The 23,190-nt window shown below is 42.0% G+C and overlaps 1 pseudogene; it reads right to left on the bottom strand.

Annotated features, from left to right (window-relative positions):
- Positions 1–379: 379 nt before the first annotated feature.
- Positions 380–23,054, bottom strand: LOC120575343 (annotated as a pseudogene).
- Positions 23,055–23,190: the final 136 nt, after the last annotated feature.

Genomic DNA, 23,190 nt, shown 5'->3' with positions numbered 1-23,190 from the left:
TTTTGACGCGGAAGAAGAAGACTCCTGTTCCTGAAATTTAGATTTTGAATACGATGTGGCCCTCCATGTTTCCTTCTTCAAACTTGCCGGGGGGCCGGGAAGCTACGATACCCATTAGCAGCAGCTGTGAGTCGAAAACTTAAAAGGCGAAGCAGTATGCAAAATTACTGAATCCCAGCTTTGGGCAGCAGAAAGTAAACGGACAGCGGTGGGTGGGGTTTACACATTTTTATTGATTTATTTCCATAACGATGATAAAAAGAACATAAAAACAGCTGTGATGTTGTACGAGGAAGGCGGGGCTTCAGGGCAGCAGCAGTCTGTTTCAGCCAATCAGAGGACAGGGATGAAGGCTGGGGCGAAACTGGAGATCTGTCTGTTAGAATGTTGCCTAGCAACAGTACTCCTCCAGCCAATCAGGACAGGGGGGCGGGGCTAAAGGATGTCATCACTCTCCGCTGTGTGAAGCTGAGTGTCATCAGCGTCTGTCATCACGCTGCTGTCCTGACTGTCATCTACCTCCGCAGCTAGACAGGTACAGAGACAGACAGGTAGAGAGAGAGGTACAGAGACAGACAGGTAGAGAGAGAGGTACAGAGACAGACAGACAGACAGACAGACAGAGAGAGAGACGTGTATAACATTTACAGTAATCATATTAAATCTTAGCAGATCATCAGGGCTTGATGTTAACTTTGATTGCTGTAGGAAACATCTTGTTTGAATCAAGTTGACTGTGTGCTACAGTTAACTTGAAGAAGAACAAGCCTTTAAATATAAATGAGCACTGTACATGTGTCTAACACTGCAGTCATTGAATATTCAGCTGAGTGAAGCGGAGGACAGAGCAAAGTTTCTGCTGCAGCTGGCAGACAAAAGCCTCAAAAAATAGATGGCAGTTCACGTGTTTACTCAGACTCACATCACAGTAAATCAACTCCAGCGCTGATTTATTGTGATGGGAGTCTAATTCAACATGTTTTTCCTCTATAACATGGGAACTTGAGATGTGCTGCCTTCACTTCCTGTGGTGGGACCTGTCTGTCTGATGTGCCTGTCTCACCTTCGTCCTCCGGCAGGTATCTCTTGTCGATGGCTTCTTTGATCTGGTTGTTGGCTCCTTTAGGATCCAGATCCATCGCCCAGCTGAAGTTCATCAGAGCCAGGTGGGTCTGCCCCAGCTTCTTATACACCTGAGAGACAGACAGACAGACAGACAGGTACATCAGAGAGAGAGAGAGAGAGAGAGAGAGAGAGAGAGAGAGAGAGAAAAAAAAAAAAAAAAAAAAAAAAAAAAAAAAAAAAAAAGAGAGAGGTGGGTCTTCATCTCATTCTTGCCACTGTAAATGTGCTTCTATTCTTTGCATTGACTTTGTAGGTTTGCTCTGCTGCATAACTATAGTCAGTTGTAGTTAACGCTCTGCTGTAGGGGCTTCTTGTATTTCTATAAACCAATCACAGCCGGGGGAGGAGTCACATGAACAGATGACGGGTCAGACTTACCTTTCCTATGAGGAAGTAAACCAGAGACTCTTTGGGAACAATCTGTTTCAACTCCTCCAACTCCTGAAGAGCCGCCTGCAGACAGACAGGTCAGAGACAGTTCAGACAGACAGGTCAGAGAGAGAGACATAATGTGAAAACCAGTTACGTGAAATTTAATTTTTGGATTGAATTTCAACACCTTTTGGGGCTGAGATTAAGCCCCCAGGAACAGCTACTATGAGTTACCCTAACCAAGGTTATTATAGTTTAGCATTTTTCATTAGTGTTTATATTTATTTTGTTTTGACTATTGTTTTGAAATTCTGTTTAGTTTTTATTTTTTTTTAAAATGCATAGTTTTAGTTTTTATTAGTTTTAGTCTTTTTTGTAATATGGGTTATTTGTTGGGGGATTCAAAAACGTCAGAAAAAGTATTGTGTAATAACTCAATAAAAACATCATACAATTTTAGAAATATGTATTCACAATCTATTCAACAGTAACACCAGTTCAAACAATGTACATATGAGCACAGATATGTAAACAGTCTAGACAAGACGCAGCAGTAAGTGCAAAATGCGTAAGTGACGTGTTCCAGGGAAAACATAATAGCCAACTGACTAAAGAAGACAGACATCAACAGGTGTTTTGAACTTTGGTTGAGTAAAGTGGCGAACCTTTTGAAGACAATCGACTCACACAGTTGTGGAGACATCCCAGTATCAATCCACATATTAACCCTCATGCCCTCTTCGGTCATTTTTGTACATTTTTCTCAAGTTTTTTTTTTCATTTCGTGATCATTTTTGCTGTGTTACTTCTTATGGCATGAAATTTTGTAGGAATCCTTCTTTTCAGTCAAATTTTTTAAATCCAGTGTTTTTTACTCTTACATGTCTTTTATACTTAAATGATTCATTTTGTACCCTCTGGACACCTTCGAGGCAAAAATGTCCACGCACACAAAAACTTTTATTAAATCATCATATATCAATATTTGTTTCTGCTTTTTTTTCATGAATCACTTAAACAACTTCTTACCTAATCAAAACCACCAAACATTCAATCATTTTCAGGATTTTAACCCTTTAAATGCCAGTTTATGTATTTGAAGTATGTCATTTTTTATTAAAAAACACAAAAATGATTTTTTTCCCATATAATGAATAATATGTAGATGGGGCTTTGGTGTTTGGTAGTGGGGGGGATATGTCAAAGATAAGCAACAAAACTGATTTGATTGCATTAGTATTTTTATGTAATTCCAGATACTCCCTCTGGACACCTTCGAGGCAAAAATGGCCCCATTGACTTCCATTATAACCACATGTTTTGATCTCTCTGCCTTTACAGTATAAAACCATGCATTCTGTAATGTCAGCATTTCATTTGGAAGAAAACTAGTCATATTTGACATTTTTACAGTATTTCACCAGATTCAACCATTTTGCCCTTGTAGGCCGATGCATGAAATTATAGTTATATTATGGAGCTGTGTGTGTGTGTGTGTGTGTGTGTGTGTGTGTGTGTGTGTGTGTGCACGCGCGCGTGCGTGTGTGTGTGTATATGTGTGTGTATGTGTGTCTCTGTGTGTGTGTGTGTGTGTGTATATATGTATATTTGTGTGTGTCTGTGCGTGTGGGTGGGTGTGTGTGTGTGGGTTGGGTGTGTGTGTGTGTGTGTGTGTGTGTGTGCTTGTATGTATGCGTGTGTGTGTGTGTGCGTGTATGTATGTATGTGTGTGTGTGTGTGTGTGTGTGTGCATGTATGTATGCATGTCTGTGTGTGAGAGAGAGTTTGTGTAAATCTGTAAACAAACAATGATAATTTTAGTGGTGAAATAAGCGCACCTTACTTTAGCCAGTTATATTATGGAGCCGTGTGTGTGTGTTTGTGTGTGTGTGTGTATGCATGCGTGTGTGTGTGTGAGAGAGAGTTTGTGTAAATCTGGGTGAAAAAAGGGCTTCTTTTGAAGGATGCATTTCATGTGTCTTTGAAGACGTGCTTGAATAAAAACATTGTCTCCTGCTTTAGTTGTAAACAGAAACAACTATTAGTGTGTTCATGCACCTGGCTCTAGAGAAGGAGACAGACCTGGAGCAGAGAGAAGGAGCCTTTATCTTCCAGCCAACTGCAGGACTCATCTGAAGATGACACAAGTTTCTGGAGTCTGACAAAATGGTCACTGGTGTCCTCCAACTCTGTGAGTGCCTCTAACCCTTCCTCTGAAAGTGGAGAGGACACTGAAGATCCTGTCCATCCTAACATTGAATGGACAGTGAAGAATTGGCAAGTCTGGTCTCCATCTAATATTGAGACGCTGCGCAACATTCAAGCACCGACCGGCATGATGTCAGAGCCCACGAGATATGCCATATCAAGAATCCATGATGTGGCATCCTCTTTCCACCTTTTCTTCACTCTTGACTTGATCCAGCTGATTCAGGAAATGACAAACCTACACGGGAGGTGTTCAGTCTCAGGATGGAGTGATGTGGATGCTCAAGAGATTTTAACATACATGGGACTTCACACCTGGCTGGTGTGTACCGGTCCAAAGGGGAATCCACCCGGAGCCTGTGGGATGTCCATAGTGGGAGACCAGTCTTCAGGGCCACCATGTCCCACAAACCATTTGAAATGATAAGCGCCAGTTTACAGCAAATGCAGGAGACAATGTTTTTATTCAAGCACGTCTTCAAAGACACATGAAATGCATCCTTCAAAAGATGCCTTTTTTCAGCCCTAAAGTGATCATTGCTTGCTTACAGGTTTAGCAAAACTCTCACACACACACATACAACATATACACACACACCCACACACACAAACACAAACATACACAAACACAACACACAAAAAAAAAACACACACAAACACACACAGCCCATAATATAACTATAATTTCATGCATCTGCCTACAAGGGCAAAATGGTTGAATCTGGTGAAATACTGTAAAAATGTCAAATATGACTAGTTTTCTTCCAAATGAAATGCTGATATTACAGAATGCATGGTTTTATACTGTAAAGGCAGTGAGATCAAAACATGTGGTTATAATGGAAGTCAATGGGGCCATTTTTGCCTCGAAGGTGTCCGGAGGGAGTATCTGGAACTACATAAAAAATACTAATGCAATCAAATCAGTTTTGTTGCTTATCTTTGACATATCCAAGCCTCTAATCCCCACCAAAGCCCCATTCCCCTATGATTTATTTTTTGGAAAATAATTTATGTTTTGTTGGGTTTTTCATAAATAATTGTTACTTCAAAGATTTAAAACTGGCCTTTAAAGGGTTAAAATCCTGAAAATGATTGAATGTTTGGTAGTTTTGATTAGGTTAGAAGTTGTTTAAGTGATTTATGAAAAAAAAGCAGAAAAAAATATTGATATATGATGATTTAATATCAGTTTTTTGGACATGTACATTTTTGCCTCGAAGGTGTCCAAAGGAAGTATCTGGAACTATGTAAAAAATACTAATGCAATCAAATTAATTTTGTTGCTTATCTTTGACATATCCAAGCCTCTAATCACCACCAAAGCCCCATCTAGATATTATTCATTATATGGAAAAAAAATCTTTTTTTGTGTTTTTTGTAATAAAAAATGAAATACTTCAAATACATAAACTGGCATTTAAAGGGTTAAAATCCTGAAAATGATTGAATGTTTGGTAGTTTTGATTAGGTTAGAAGTTGTTTAAGTGATTTATGAAAAAAAAGCAGAAAAAAATATTGATATATGATGATTTAATAACAGTTTTTGTGTGCGTGGACATTTTTGCCTCGAAGGTGTCGAGAGTACGTTTTTTTAAGGAGGGCATGAGGGTTAACCCACACTTCCTCACGCTTTTAATGTTCCTGCGTATTTACTAACCAGCAGCTATCGGGTTGCCGGTGAAAGCCCGCCTGTAGTGTTCTCTGTCCTGCTGTTGTCTCCGTCATGCTGCCTGGCCCCGTACCCATCCATCCATGTCCTGTATCCATCCACCCATATCCTGTATCCATACACCCATGTCCTGTACCCATACATCCATGTCCTGTACCCATACATCCATGCCCTGTACCCATACATTCACGCCCTGTACCCATACACCGATGCCCCTTACCCATACACCCATACCTCCACGCCCTGTACCCATCCATCCACGCCCTGTATCCATACACCCATGTCCTGTACCCATTCATCCACGCCCCGTACCCATCCATCCACGCCCCGTACCCATACATCCATGCCCTGTACCGGGGTTAGCTTCTGTTTAGGGGACTTGGCGTTCTCCTTTACCTTGGTAAGGTAAGCTAGGTTAGCCTCCTTGTGTGCGCTTCTCAAATGTACTTTCCAATTCATGGGATTTTTCCCTTTAATTAATTGTCCACATATTTTACCACCTTCCACTGCAAGGCACTTGCTTTTATCTGACAGTCATAATTACGGTTGAAACGATTCCTCGAATAACTTGAATAATTTCATTACAAAAAAGCAAAATTCTTTGCCTCGAAGCTTTGTTAAATCAATCTAACGGTGTACAGCTCACTGTGTTTCCGCACGGAGGATTATTACTAGCGCACAACTGTGTGGACACAAGACTGACGGCGCAGATTACAAATGAAGGAAGACGAAAATAGTAAAGGCTTCTGAAAATGTGTCCCCCAGAACAGACTAGTCGAATGGACCTGCTGTAAGCTTTGTACAGTCACATTTACCCTCTGGTTAGTGAACAGCTCTTTTACATAGAGCTGGGCAATATATCGATATTATATCGATATCGTGATATGAGACTAGATATCGTCTTAGAGTTTGGATATCTTAATATTGTAATATGGCATAAGTGTTGTCTTTTGCTGGTTTTAAAGGCTGCATTACAGTAAAGTGATGTACTTTTCTGAACTTACCAGACTGTTGTAACTGTTCTATTATTTGCCTTTACCCCATTAGTCATAATATCCACATTACTGGTGATTATTTATCAAAAATCTCATTTTTTATTTTTTTTAAAAAAACCAGTCTTTTTTTTATATTGATTTGACCGTCCCCGCGCCCCCCCGGCCCCCAACATTTCTGCCCCACGGTATCAAAAATAGGGCTGCATTGTTAGAGTGCATGTCGGAGACATTTGTATGGTAGGTGCATTATTTACATGCTGGAGTAGTGACACTGCATTAAGATAATGTAATTAATAGTGGGTTTATTGTTATTTGCTACAGAATGCTTAGCGTATATGTCAAGATAAAAGTTGGATCAAAAATGTTCGGACCTGCCCCCCACTGCTAAAATAAAATCCTAAAGGAAACACTGCCACCAATTAGTCAACACTACAATATCGTTGCGGTATCGATATCGAGGTATTTGGTCAAAAATATCTTGATATTTGATTTTCTCCATATCTCCCAGCCCTACATTTACATATCCATTGCAAAGAGCCAGAGGCAAGAAGGGAAAGGGGCTGAAAAAGATTTTTTTTAAGGGTCTTGGAATATGGCAATAAAAGTTTTTTTTTTTTTTTTTTTTTTTTTTTTTTTTTTTTTTTTTTTTTTTTTTTTTTTTTTTTTTTTTTTTTTTTTTTTTTTTTTTTTTTTTTTTTTTTTTTTTTTTTTTTTTTTTTTTTTTTTTTTTTTTTTTTTTTTTGTGTTTTGCTTTTCTGTTTATACAAGCAGGTTTCCTTTTTGTGCGCTTTTTTTACTATTGCTGTTTACTTATTTCTTTCGTTACTCGTGTCGTGGTATCGGTGTACTCGTTACTTGTCGTAGCTGCAGCCCTGTCTCAAGGGCTCTGCGCTTCTTCTGCTTTGGTACCACCACGATGCTAGGCGAGGGCGGTGTTGTGCTGTGTTGTCGTGTCAGGACTGTTACCTTGTTGTTGAATGTATGGGTGTATAATCAGATGATCCCAAGGACTGTTACATTGTTGTTAGGTGTATGGGTATATAGTCAGATTACCTTGTTGTTAGTGTATGGGTGTATAGATCGGGTAGGTAGGGTGGTTACCTTGTACTTTAATGGGTTAGCCCAACGTATGGGTACCGATTGGAACTTGCAAAGCGGGTTTTGGTTCGTGCCCGATCGCTCTGTTCAGAGTCTCTAAGCTGCATCGACTTCTTCGGCGCATGCTGCACCTACACCCCACACGCTTATTAGTGTTGAACGTACTGCGTGCTATGGCAGCTGCTGTGGTGGGTGCTAACTGCGCTGCTTACCACTCTGTGACAGGCGCCAGCGCTGAGAGTTGTGGGTTTGTCTTCTCTGTTTGTTTCCCTCTGGCCTTTGTGTTTGGTGTGGGGTTGGCTTGTGTTCCCTTGTTTTGTTGGTGGTGCCCTTTGTTCTCTTATGTTGTGGGCTTGTGTTGTGTTTTCTTTTTTTTTTTTTGTTTTTTTTGGGTTGGTGTGTCTCGCTTGTTTGTGTATTTCTCTTTTCTCTTTTTTTTTTTTTTTTTTGGTTTTTTTGTGTGGTGCGTTAGGAAATTTGTTTGTTGATGGGGTTGTTTTTTTTTTGTGTTTTTTTTTGTGTTTTGTTTTTTTTTTTTTTTTTATTTATTATATTGTTTTTTATGTGTGTAGTGTTAGGGGTGTACTCCCACCCTGGTTACCACGGTGATCGTATCACGTGCTGTAGTGCCGGTTGTTGACTCTGATGGCGCTACGGAAACAGGCGAGCTCGGTCCAACTCCTCCGGCCAGAACAAACTCATGACCCAACAGAGTGTACGCATACGCAAAACCTGGGTCCACCTGAGAGACAGACAGGCAGGTGAGAGTCAGGTAGAGAGACAGGTGAGAGAGAGAGACAGACAAGCAGAGAGACACACACAGGTCAGAGAGACCGACAGGTGAGAGTCAGAGAGAGACAGGTAGAGAGACAGACAGACAGGTAAGAGTCAGGGTGCTTCCACACCGATAGTATGGTTGGGTGTGGAGTTGCTGCATGTTTCATGTTGTTGTGTAAGCATTCACACTTTCTCCTCCAAACCATACGACGATGTCGAGTAACATCACTCGCAAAACAAGGTCTGGAAAATAATGAAATGAGCTGCTTTGACTATGGAGACTTCCAGAACACAGGACCGTGTTCTGTGTTTTTTTGCTCCTGCACCAGACACATCTGACCAATAAGCAGCAAAAACATTGAAAAAGTAACAAAAAATGTGAAAAAAGCATCAAATAGGCGTGGGTGAAAGAAACCTAAAACTAACCCACAGACTAGAAGGAGTCTGCCCGTCTAACCTTAGTAACCATGGAAACTGCAGCTCACCTGGATGGCTCTCTGGAAGAACTTGATGGCGATGTCGTGCTCCCTCTGCAGACTGAAGCAGTTTCCTGCTACACACCAGGCCTGCAGACAGACAGACAGCTGCTCAGATAGACATATACGTATTACAGCTACACGATGTGAGGAAAATATGTAATAACGATGTTGACTATAGCGATATAATTTCAAGATAATAAAGTTTTCAGTTCTGCTGCTTTCAGTAATTTGCTAAAAACAAAAAGCAAATTAAACAAATATAACGTTGAATTATACATAAAAACTAGGGATGCACCGAATACTTTTATCACCGAAACAGTATGCGGCCGAAAATGTTGTGATGACGCAAACGAAACCGCGACCTGCACGGTGTGTCAGTACCGGATCCACCTGCAAAGCGTCTCCTAAACAAAGATGTTGAGACGGACCACGGAGTGAAAACAATGAAAAGTGCTCTTAGTCTGTCAGCACACGCGTTACAGTGAGATCTATTCGATCCTCTGGCACTTCATCACGACTGTACTTGATCCGGCTATATATAAAAGACCATTACTTGGATGCGGAAATAAAGCAGCGCCGCACGAAATGATCCAGGTCGGCGATGGATGCGGAGAACCCGCTGGAGACGGAGCGCCAGCGCAGGAGGAGATCGGAGAGCCGAAAAAAAAAGACTTTTCTCTGCACCAGATGAGGGGCATGCACCCTCGTTGTCTGATATGTTCAGTGAAATCCTGCAAGAAAGTGCCTCAAATAATAACAATAGGTAAGCTATTCTGTTCTAGGCTACTGTATACTGTATGTGACTATCAGATTGTACCCATATTTCTGCTAGATATTTTTTATTAAACTTTAATATTTATTTATACAATTGCCATGCCTTGATTTTTAGTAAAGTTAGTACACAGTCATACCAATAAATGCAATGGCACTAATAATTGGCTTAATTTTCTTTGGTTCGGGTCTTTGGTTTCTCTTTTTCGTTTTCGGTTTCGGCCAAGAATTTTCATTTCGTGCATCACTAATAAAACCAGCAATAAAAAGAATATTTTTTTCAACTAAGTCAAAAAATCTGAATTGCTGCGATGTGTTTATTTTGCCAGTTGTTTTGCGATGATGATAAAAAAAACGTATATACTGTGCAGCCCTATCATGAATACTGAGAGAAATAAATAAAGTACACTGGGACACTAAGGGCGTTTTCACACATCAAAGTCCGAACCAAGGTTCATGTTTTTGTTACATTGTGTATATGTATATATATGTATATATATATATATATATATATATAAAAAACTTTATTTACAGACTCAAGGTCCAGATATAAAAGTACACATAACATATTACAAGAAGGATACACACACCATAAAAACATACAGACATACTGTCTATCACATAGTACATAGAAGGAACATACAAAACATACATACCTACATACATATAAAGACACACAATACTTAAAACATATGCAAATGCTTGTGCCAGTGTTTCCAGAGTTTGGAAGTAAATCTGGTATCACTAAGTACAGGGTTAGTTAAGGCAGTTAAAATTGTATTCTTTGACTCTGTTAATCGGCACCTAAATTTGTACATAAAATTCCTCAGCACAGCATGGAAGGTGGGAACATTACTCGTCACATACATTACATATACATTTGATCTGGCACTAAAGATCTCTACGTGACAAAACTACGTCCTGCCATCATCACATACGTGAGCTGCGTCTCCAGATACTTATATTTGATTGGTTCGTTGACGGCTTCCCCGTCCTCTCATATCCTCTCTCTGTGTCGGAATGTTTTCAACTGACTGCTGCTCTCCCCTACTGACTGCTGCTCTCCCCTACTGACTGCTGCTCTCCCCTACTGACTGCTGCTCCCTCCTACTGACTGCTGATCTCTCCTGCTGCTCTCCCCTACTGACTGCTGCTCTCCCCTACTGACTGCTGCTCTCCCCTGCGACTGCTGTTCTCCCCTACTGACTGCTGCTCTCCCCTACTGACTGCTGCTCTCCTACGGACTGCTGGCCCTCCTACTGACTGCTGCTCTCCTACTGACTGCTGATCTCTCCTGCTGCTCTCCCCTACTGACTGCTGCTCTCCCCTACTGACTGCTGCTCTCCCCTACTGACTGCTGCTCTCCCCTACTGACTGACTGCTCTCTCCTACTGACTGCTGCTCACTGCTGCTCTCTCCTGACTGCTGCTCTCCCCTACTGACTGCTACTCTCTCCTACTGACTGCTGCTCTCTCCTACTGACTGCTGCTCTCCTACTGACTGCTGCTCTCCTACTGACTGCTGCTCTCCCCTACTGACTGCTGCTCTCCCCTACTGACTGACTGCTCTCTCCTACTGACTGCTGCTCTCTGCTGCTCTCTACTGACTGCTGCTCTCCCCTACTGACTGCTGCTCTCCCCTACTGACTGCTGCTCTCTCCTACTGCCCTCTTCTCCTACTGACTGCTGGCTCTCCTACTGACTGCTGCTCTCCCCTACTGACTGACTGCTCTCCTACTGACTGCTGCTCTCCTACTGACTGCTGCTCTCCTACTGACTGCTGCTCTCTCCTACTGACTACCGCCTCTGCTGCTCTCCCGATCGCTGCTCTCCGACTGACTGCTGCTCTCCTACTGACTGCTTCACTGCTGCTCTCTCCCTGACTGCTGCCTTCCCCCTACTGACTGCTACTCTCCTACTGACTGCTGCTCTCCTACTGACTGCTGCTCTCTCCTACTGACTGCTGCTCTCCTACCGACTGCTGCTCTCCCCTACTGACTGCGTGCTCTCCCCTACTGGCACTGACTGCTCTCTCCTACTGACTGCTCTCTGCCGCTCTCTACTGACTGCGTCTCCCCTACTGACTGCTGCTCTCCCCTACTGACTGCTGCTCTCCTACTGACTGCTGCTCTCCTTCTGACTGCTGCTCTCCTACTGACTGCTGCTCTCCCCTACTGACTGACTGCTCTCTCCTACTGACTGCTGCTCTCTCCTACTGACTGCTGCTCTCTCCTACTGACTGCTGCTCTCTCCTACTGACTGCTGCTCTCTGCTGCTCTCTCCTGACTGCTGCTCTCTCCTACTGACTGCTGCTCTCTCCTACTGACTGCTGCTCTCTGCTGCTCTCTCCTGACTGCTGCTCTCTCCTACTGACTGCTGCTCTCCCCGTGCTGCCGCGCCTCTTTGTTTTGTTGTGATGTTGAGAAGCAAGACACGCATTTATTCAGAGACAAACGGAAACCTCCACTGTACATTTACTACCACTTAACAAATAAACTGCTGATGTATTCTCTGCTCTGATAGCTGACAGCTGTCTGCTCTGAGCACATTCACCGTCACTCTCTCTCTCTCATGTAGCCTACACACTAAGCACCGAGCTATTCCTTAAAAGGAGCTTCCCCAGTCTTGTAACACAGGGAGAGCCTGCCAGAGCTTCTTGTATTTCGTCCGAAAGTCCGAACCATCCAAAAAATGCTTTCACACTATATATGAACTGGACCATGGTTCAGTTTGGTCCGGACCGAGACCACCTCTTTTTATCGGACCAAAATTTGGTCTTTTGATCCGGACCGTGGTCAGGTTTCACACCTGTAATTTTGGTTCGGTTCAAACTTAAAAAGTCCGAAAGTCCGGACCAAATAAGGTATGTGTGAAAAGCCCTAAGGCTAACGCTGCTGCTGCTGATTCACAGTCTCTGACAAACTAAAGCTCCCGACCGCCGGATGTTTTCTAACTGGCTGGCTGCAGTGACTTCTCTGTGCGTCGGTCTGCTGTTGTCGGAGCAGTTTTTAATATTCCAAAGCAGCAGAGGACGTTGTCTTTGAAGAAGAAACAAAACCTCCTTAGGCTCAGTTTAAGGTCTCAGTCAGTCAGGGTAAGAGCCCATTTTCGGCCCGTGCAGAACCAGGGGTCTCATTTATAACGTGGCGTACGCACAAAATGGGGCTGAAAACGTGCGTGATTTATAAAAAACAAACTTGACAGGAGAATGTGCGGTCCTCCACGCAAACTCTGACCCATGCGTATGCACATTTTGGAGACAAAATAGGAATTGGCGACGCAGATGGTGAGGTGGTGAACTAAAGTCAGACTGCAGAAAGTACATGTGGGAATAAGGGTTAGGCTACTCTTAATATGTTTAAGTATTAAAAGTAATGCTTCACGCCACATTTCTTCACACCATATGAAGATTAAATCCAGAAGTGTTATTTGCGCTTGTACTGAGTGATAATTGTTCCATAAACACCTCCAACTCAAATCTTAAATCAAAACTAATTCTTAATATTTAATCAGCGCTTGTCTCGCGCCACATTGTCCTTCGCGAGCGCAGGAGGAGATGGCCCGACTGCATGGAATGCAGAACACAGTGTAAATAACTAAATATCTGTCTTTAAAACTGTGCATATATCATCAAATGTCAAAGTCTGGAAATACAGCCGTTAAGCTCTCGCGCAATCGTTACGCTCTATGTCCTTGTTATCGGTCTAAAATTGAATACTGTTTATAACAAACCCTGCATGAAGAAAAGTGTGTTTGCTTATTACATTTCGATTTCAAATTGTATCTCGGGGTGGGGGATACCACTAGTTGTTGCTGTGATTTTAGCAAGGTGTTAACAATCACAAATTGTTGTAGACTAAACATATAAATACTGCGGTGAACCCGTGCGTAATGCTGCATGATGGCCCTGCTGGAGGACTGGAATGGAAGAATCAGGAGAAAAAGAGACTTCAGGGACCATGACGATGACTGGCTAATATGCCGATTTAAATTCCCTAATGTAGCTGTAATAGTAATATAGCTGCGCTCTTGGATTTATGTACTGAATCGGGTCCAGTAGAGAGGGCAACGCGCCGGAACCGTGCCATATCCCGGTCCAAATACAGGTCCTCGCCACTCTGGGTGAAACTGGCTGTTTTCAGAGGGAAATGGCTGACAGCTAAGTGTTTTTTTAAATAAATAATATATATAATCTTCAACTTCATCACTAAGGCTTGTTTGGATATAATATATAGTTCTGTTAAATCTTATTATATACGTCTGGTATATCGAAGCTGTCCACGAGTACCGTAATGCCTGCTGTTTTGGAAGATTTTATTAACCCTCATGCCCTCCTTAAAAAAAACTTACTCTCGACACCTTCGAGGCAAAAATGTCCACGCACATACAAACTGTTATTAAATCATCATATATCAATATTTTTTTCTGCTTTTTTTTCATAAATCACTTAAACTTCTAACCTAATCAAAACTACCAAACATTCAATCATTTTCAGGATTTTAACCCTTTAAATGCCAGTTTATGTATTTGAAGTATTTCATTTTTTATTACAAAAACACAAAAAAATTATTTTTTTTCCAGATAACGAATAATATCTAGATTTGGCTTTGGTGGTGATTAGAGGCTTGGATATGTCAAAGATAAGCAACAAAATTAATTTGATTGCATTAGTATTTTTTTTTTACATAGTTCCAGATACTCCCTTTGGACACCTTCGAGGCAAAAATGTACATGTCCAAAAAACTGATATTAAATCATCATATATCAATATTTTTTTCTGCTTTTTTTTCATAAATCACTTATACAACTTGTAAATTGCTCAAAACTACCAAAAATTTTATAATTTTCTGAATTTTAACCCTTTAAATGCCAGTTATAAATCTTTGAAGTAACAATTATTTATGAAAAACCCAACAAAACATTAATTATTTTCCATAAAATAAATCATAGGGGAATGGGGCTTTGGTGGGGATTAGAGGCTTGGATATGTCAAAGATAAGCAACAAAACTGATTTGATTGCATAAGTATTTTTTATGTAATTCCAGATACTCCCTCTGGACACCTTCGAGGCAAAAATGGCCCCATTGACTTCCATTATAACCACATGTTTTGATCTCACTGCCTTTACAGTATAAAACCATGCATTCTGTAATATCAGCATTTCATTTGGAAGAAAACCTAGTCATATTTGACATTTTTACAGTATTTCACCAGATTCAACCATTTTGCCCTTGTAGGCCGATGTACTGAAATTATAGTTATATTATGTAGCTGTGTGTGTGTGTGTGTGTGTGTGTGAGAGAGAGTTGCGTGAACCCTGTAAGCAAGCAATGATCACTTTAGGGCTGAAAAAAGGCATCTTTTGAAGGATGCATTTCATGTGTCTTTGAAGACGTGCTTGAATAAAAAACATTGTCTCCTGCATTTGCTGTAAACTGGCGCTATCATTTCAAATGGTTTGTGGGACATGGTGGCCCTGAAGACTGGTCTCCCACTATGGACATCCCACAGGCTCGGGTGGATTCCCCTTTGGACCGGGTACACACCAGCCAAGTGTGAAGTCCCATGTATGTTAAAATCTCTTGAGCATCCACATCACTCCATCCTGAGATTGAACACCTCCCGTGTAGGTTTGTCATTTCCTGAATCAGCTGGATCAAGTCAAGAGTAAAGAAAGGTGGAAAGAGGATGCCACATCATGGATTCTTGATATGGCACATCTCGTGGGCTCTGACATCATGCCGTCGTGTGCTTGAAATGTTGCGAGCGGCGCTCAGTATTAGATGGAGACCAGACTTGCCAATTCTTCACTGTCCATTCAATGTTAGGATGGACAGGATCTTCAGTGTCCTCTCCACTTTCAGAGGAAGGGTTAGAGGCACTCACAGAGTTGGAGGACACCAGTGACCATTTTGTGTCAGACTCCAGAAACTTGTGTCATCTTCAGATGAGTCCTGCAGTTGGCTGGAAGATAAAGGCTCCTTCTCTCTGCTCCAGGACTGTCTCCTTCTCTAGAGCCAGGTGCATCAACACACTAATAGTTGTTTTTGTTTACAACAAATGCAGGAGACAATGTTTTTATTCAAGCACGTCTTCAAAGACACATGAAATGCATCCTTCAAGAGAAGCCCTTTTTTCACCCAGATTTACACAAACTCTCTCTCACACACAGACACGCATGCATGCGCACACACACACACACACACGCATGCATGCGCACACACACACACACGCATGCAGCATACGCACACACACACACACACACACACACACACACACACGGCTCCATAATATAACTGGCAAAAGTAAGGTGCGCTTTTTTCACCACTAAAATTATCATTGTTTGTTTACAGATTTACACAAACTCTCTCTCACACACAGACATGCATACATGCATGCACACCACACACACACACACACACACACATACACGCACACACCCAACCCACACACACACACACACACACACACACACGCGCAATACACACACCCAACCCCACACACACACACACACACACACACACACACACACACACACACACACACACACACACACACACACACACACACACAGAGCTCCATAATATAACTATAATTTCATGCATCGGCCTACAAGGGCAAAATGGTTGAATCTGGTGAAATACTGTAAAAATGTCAAATATGACTAGTTTTCTACATAAAAAATACTAATGCAATCAAATCAGTTTTGTTGCTTATCTTTGACATATCCAAGCCTCTAATCACCACCAAAGCCCCATCTACATATTATTCATTATATGGGAAAAAAAACATTTTTTGTGTTTTTTTTATAAATAATTACATACTTCAAATACATAAACTGGCATTTAAAGGGTTAAAATCCTGAAAATGATTGAATGTTTGGTGGTTTTGATTAGGTTAGAAGTTGTTTAAGTGATTCATGAAAAAAGCAGAAAAAAATATTGATATATGATGATTTAATAACAGTTTTTTGTGTGTGCGGACATTTTTGCCTCGAAGGTGTCCAGAGGGTACAAAATGAATCATTTAAGTATAAAAGACATGTAAGACTAAAAAACACTGGATTTAAAAAATGTGACTGAAAAGAAGGATTCCTACAAAATTTCATGCCATAAGAAGTAACACAGCAAAAATGATCACGAAATGAAAAAAAAAAAACTTGAGAAAAATGTACAAAAATGACCGAAGAGGGCATGAGGGTTAATAAAGGTAGTCTATAGATCCGGTTTCCCTACACTATGCGACAACAGGCCGAAATTATAATTCAATTGGCAGCAATTCCCGAGTATCTGAGAGTTTTTTTTTTGTTTGTTTGTTTTCTCCGCCAGTCGTCATGATTCGGCATGTTTCGGTGTAACGAAGAACAACTGCCAGGGTCATTAACGTACTGATCAGCATTCACGAGGTGCTTTACATTGACTATTTATGGTTAAAAATGGGCGTGTACAGGGCGGGATAAGAGGTTGATCCACGTACGCACACTTGTAGTCAATCTCTGATTTATAAAGGGAACATTGCTTACAGGTGTGCGTACGCACGGTTTTATAAATCTGACTTTTTTTCAGCGTACGCCAATTTGGGCTTTTGGGCGCACGTACACTTATAGTAAGGATCCTACGCACAGTTTTATAAATGAGACCCCAGGACATGTGTGATTCTTACCTTGGGACAGTTCTTGTTTATGTCGGTCAGGTCTTTGGACAGGTGTAGTGCTTACCTCGGGACAGTTCTTGTCCATGTCGGTCAGGTCTTTGGACAGGGCAGACAGGGCGACGTCTTCGCAGGTGCCACAATGTGGTCGAATAAATCTCCATCCCTTCAACTCTGTACGACTCGATCCTGCGAACCTCGCTGAACAGACGCTCCGCCTGCCAACAAACATCATGACATCATTATTCACCTGAACAGAAACCATCTTAAGTTACCTGTGTGTACTGGGCCGTAGCGTGTGTTACCTGTGTGTACTGGGCCGTAGCGTGTGTTACCTGTGTGTACTGGGCCGTAGCGTGTGTTACCTGTGTGTACTGGGCTGTAGTGTGTGTTACCTGTATGTACTGGGCTGTAGTGTGTGGTAATGTGTGTTACCTGTGCAGACCTGCCAACCTTGAAAAACTTTTTTGAGAAGCAACTTACTGATTTATTGTCGAAGTTCTGGTTCATGAACACGGCAGCACACACGTGGAAAAAATGCCATTAAATGTCAAATCTGTATACATTTTAAACCCTAGAAAATAATTATGTTCAAGTAGGCTACTTGAATTAAATAAAACATTAATTATATTAAATACAATTAATTGGATCATAATATAATCCAATAAAATATAGTACACTGCATAATGAGCACTTCTACTTTTGGTACTTTAAGTATATTTTGATAATACTTTTGTACTATTACATAGGGAAGATGTTGAATGTAGGACTTGTAACTGACAAGTCATTTGTAACTCTACCACACTGTTTTTTCTACTTTTACTGCAATAAATGATCTGAGTAAGTCTTCCACCTCTGGAAATCACCACCAACAGTCGTGCATGAACACCTGCAGCAGTGTTTAACACTGGAAACACACAGCTCAGTTCAGTGTTTCCTTGCAGCGAACCTTTAACGTTACCTGCCGGTCACATCGTCTCTAAACAGTCCGCTCACAGTGAAGTCCTGCACGGATCAATAGGTGTTACAGTCCAGCGGCTGCTCGCTCTGTTTGTTATAAGACACACACTGAGCAGATTGATGCGCTCACAGAGCCAATCTTTGCAGATGTTACCGCTCGGTGTTTGGCTAGCTAATAAGCCATAAGCCTGTTAGCTTGAGCTTTGTTTGAAGGTGCCGAGTGGCCAGCCAAGGTCCGACAGACACCGAAACATTCTGCACAACCTCCGCTCAGTTTAACCGCACTCCGAATCCAAGACTTTGTATACCAAATGCAAGGCTTCATTAATAATAATATAAATAATATTTCTCCAAATTTGACAGGTAGGCTACGTAAATTAATTCATTTCACAATTTCACCTTTCTACATTAAATCAGTTTACCTTTGCAAGCACCGTCCTCCTTTGGGGAAACCCATAGATATATGGGGGAAACCAACCAAACTAAAACGGGAATGAGGGAGGAATAACACTTGCATTTGATGCTTTCGTTTTACTATCAGTAGCCGATATCCCCGCTTGACATTAGAGGACATAGACCAGCATGCTTGTGGCTGCTACGCGGTTTATCCATAGGTTTTAGCCGCCTACTACTATCAAGTGTTACCGGGGATTTCCACCAGATGCGGAACGGCTGCGAAACGGCTCCGAAATGGCGGCGGAGTTATTAGGTTTCCATTAAAGTCAGTGTGTGCATTTCCACCAGTTGCATAACGGCTGCATTCCGACTCCGGCACATCTCCGGCGGTCCGCAGCCCTCCGCAGCAGATACGCAGAGCTTCTATTTTTGCCGGACAACGGAGAGCTCCGCAGCAATTCAGCACACGGCAGATAGTGCGGGACAGGAAGTCGAGCACAGAAACAAAATAAATATCTGGTTAATTTTCAAAATAAAATACACCGTGCTCACGGCGGATCGTATACCCTGCACTACACCTTGAAAACACAGCACAGAGTTGTTCCCCCTCTACTCCTCTGGATGGAAACTAACTGGTGGTGGTTTGGTGGTTCTATTCTTCGTGACTTCAGCTGTCAGTCATGGCCGCAGCAGTGCTGCAACAAATCCGGACCTGGTGGGTATTGACGGACGGCGGAGCACGCAGCGGAGCCGGTCCGCAGTCGTTACGCATGCTGTGGAAATGAGGAGTTAGACTGAGACGGCTACTGCACGTCAACGAGTGAACTCAAAGCAGTCACCTGATTTTCGTGTAGTTTAAAGTGACAAATCATATCGCCGTATTTTGATGTCAAAATGCGTATCTACTACGCAAAATGCGTACAGGTTGGCAGGTCTGCCTGTGTGTACTGGGCCGTAGTGTGTGTTACCTGTGTGTACTGGGCCGTAGTGTGTGTTACCTGTGTGTACTGGGCCGTAGTGTGTGTTACCTGTGTGTACTGGGCTGCAGTGTGGTAGTGTGTGTTACCTGTGTGTACTGGGCCGTAGTGTGTGGTAGTGTGTGTTACCTGTGTGTACTGGGCCGTAGTGTGTGGTAGTGTGTGTTACCTGTGTGTACTGGGCCGTAGTGTGTGGTAGTGTGTGTTACCTGTGTGTACTCGGCCAGTTCGAAGTAGGCCCTGCCGATGTGTGTGAGGACCCAGCCGGTGTTGTAGTGCTGAGGAGGGAGTGAGGTCAGGATGTTGATGGCTTCTCTGCAGTTGTACGAGCACAGCGCCTGGTAACCACGGCCCAGTTCCCGTAGCAACGCCATCACGCTGTCTGTACACACATATTCATAAAAGACGTGATTTCCTGTCAGACTTCACATAGATTTTAACAACTTCCTGCTCTGTTTAGAGCTGCAAAGATTAAAAGGATTAGTTATTAACTCTTTTTTTTATTAACCATTTACATAATCCATGAATCAGTTTGAGTCATTTTTCATGATAAAAAAAGTGAAACTTGTGTGATGTCAGCTTGTTAAATATGAATATTTTCTAGTTTCTTTTCTCCTCTGTGACAGTAAACTGAATATCTTTGATTTTGAGAAAACACTGATCCCTTTTTTTTCTTTTTTAGCATTTTCTGACATTTTAGAGAGCAAAGAACTCATCCACTCATCCAGATAATAATCCACAGATCGGTAGTTGCAGCTCTGGTTCTGACTATAGAAGCTGAAAACGTTTGAGTTGACTCTCAGCAGCACTGTAGAGAACTGCAGTATGTTATAGTGTTAGTAATAGATTACCTGCAGCCGCCCTCTGGTACTGGGGGATCTTGGTGTCTGGTAGACTCAGACTGGGATCCAGTCTCAGGATGTCCAGACTCTCGTTCAGGTTGCTGCTTTTTGGACGTCTTTGCTGATTTACATTTAGTTTTCTTGTTGGGGATCTTCGTAGGGAAACTTCATCTTTAACTTCTTGCTGTTCTCCTGCACAGACAGAGACCAATGTTTGTAGGCAGCAGTACTATTTAGTTTACTAGCATTAGTTAAGGCAGAACAGTATGTTAAGTGTCCATGTTCGGACACATTCAGTATGACCCAGTATCCGTAGGTTTGCGTTCTTTTCCTGGCCACTGCCCCCATAGCACAAATTGCAACATGTGTTCACACATCTAAGAATCTACATGTGAGTTTTCATACATGTACCTGAACATTTACATGTGTAATTAGTGTCTGAAAGTGAGCTTGCTGAGAGAAAGCAGCAAGAAGGCTTGGGTATAACTTTACATTCAGAGCTTTTCCTGCATCATCTGGAGTTGTTGAAGCATGAAGATCAGAAGTACTGAAGATCAGAAGTACTGATAGTAGTAGGATGTGTTGACAGCGATGATGTTTATTTGGGAGACTTGTTAATACGGTAAATACCACGAAAACCCAGGAGCAGGTTCCTGGTTGTCATGGTGTTCCTGGCGCGAGAGCCAGAAAGTGCGTCACCCCAGCTTTCTTTTCCACCTCGAAGGCTCTGCAAGCTGTCGCGGCACGTGGTCGTGCACCTCTGAGTTTTTGTAAGCAGAGCAGCTTTGCCTCTACAAACACCCGTCCGTTTCGTCATGTACAGTTCACAGACATTTAAATGGCTTTAAATTCGTCGTGAGAGAGACACACACACCACACTGGAAAAACGTGAGTCACAGCTAAAAAGGGGGGCACAGGGCTAACCCCCCGCTGTAAGCTTCCTTTAGCCCAATCTTGTAAAGACAAAGCTAAAGTCAACGTTTAAAATATTTGTTAGAAAGTAAGAAATTACTTTAGTTTGAAACCTTAAAGGTCCCATGACATGGTGCTCTTTGGATGCTTTTATATAGGCCTTAGTGGTCCCCTAATACTGTATCTGAAGTCTCTTTTATATAGGCCTTAGTGGTCCCCTAATACTGTATCTGGAGTCTCTTTTATATAGGCCTTAGTGGTCCCCTAATACTGTATCTGAAGTCTCTTTTATATAGACCTTAGTGGTCTCCTAATACTGTATCTGAAGTCTCTTTTATATAGACCTTAGTGGTCCCCTAATACTGTATCTGAAGTCTCTTTTATATAGACCTTAGTGGTCCCCTAATACTGTATCTGAAGTCTCTTTTATATAGGCCTTAGTGGTCCCCTAATACTGTATCTGGAGTCTCTTTTATATAGACTTGTTAGTGGTTTTCCATTTCATTTATACCTATTGCCCCAACTATATCTGAGTCTTCTTTTTATATAGGCGCGGTGGTCCCCTAATACTGTATCTGGAGTCTCTTTTATATAGACCTTAGTGGTTCCCTAATACTGTATCATATATCATATACTGTATCATATACACACACATTATATATACATACATACATACATACATACATACATACATACATACATACATACATACATACATACAAACATATATATATATATATACACACACACACACACACATATCAGGGCTCCACACTAACTTTTTGCCTTGGTTGCACTGGTGCGCCTAACTTTTTTTATTTAGGTGCACCAGCACAAAATTTAGGTGCACCCAAATTTTTCCTCGCATCGCCGTAACACTGAATGGCGATAGACGATATATAGCTCTGTATTTTTTTACAAAGTTGGGCAAATGTTCAGTTTTAAGTCAAAGCCACTTTTCACAAGCTCTTTTATTAAAACAGGTTGTGATTAAAATTAAATGCAAAGACAGGGTTTTCTTTACCAGTTTGAAAATATACAGCTGCAACACATGTAAATGAAAGTTATCTAAAATAAATAGCATGAGAAAGCTCCTTCATAAGCTTTCAACAACAATAACAGACTGATTAAAAGAGAGAGAGGATGAGCTCGGTTGGTAAATATAGAGGTTTGACTCTGACCTGCAGCCCTTTCCTATATGACAGGCATGAAACGGGTCGAGGTGAAAAAGGTTAGAAGGATATTACCCCTCGAGGGGTCCGGGGCTCCCCCCAGAAGAAAATTTTAAATATTCCATATTTTAAAGCATCAATCTGATGCATTTTGAGATGCATTTTTTGCCAACCAACAGTGTAATATTTCAATATGCACTCATTAAAAGTTAATTTGACTGTCAAAACAGTTAAAGTCCTTCTGACATTACACAATAATAAAAGTCATAGTACTGAGGCCAAAGATTTGAATCCTGACTGGCATTTAACCGCCGTAATGAAATAAAAAGTCAATGTGGATTTACGCCATTACGTATGTCACATAATCTAATGAATCATTGGGCCCCAGAATGTCCACTCCACTTTCGGCTCCATTGGGGCCCCCGCAAATTACTGCTGCAGAGGTGCATTGGGTGGAGTGCGCTTTCGGGCGGTGCAGGGGTCCTGGCACCAGTACATGTAGCTCCACATCCCTGTCGACAACCAGATTGGTGAATCACCTGGCGTTGGAGGTCTTTGGCATTTCCATAGTGCCCACCCGCCCAGCCGATGGACAACCCTGGACTTGGGGCCGAAGATCCGCGGGGCACCAGTAGCTGCAGATGTCATTTTGCTACGTCAGGCCACCACCACCTCGGTACATCCACAGCCCATCATGGGTTAGTGCCCACTGGGGTGGTAGGCCTTCTTACCTCAGGCTTAAAGCGCCCGACACCTCTGACCATTTAGATTGGCGATCCTGTCT

Source organism: Perca fluviatilis, chromosome 15 (genome assembly GCF_010015445.1).
Source record: "Perca fluviatilis chromosome 15, GENO_Pfluv_1.0, whole genome shotgun sequence".
Taxonomy (NCBI): domain Eukaryota; kingdom Metazoa; phylum Chordata; class Actinopteri; order Perciformes; family Percidae; genus Perca; species Perca fluviatilis.
Note: the sequence above shows the minus strand (reverse complement) of the source record. Positions and strands in the feature narration are given on the sequence as shown.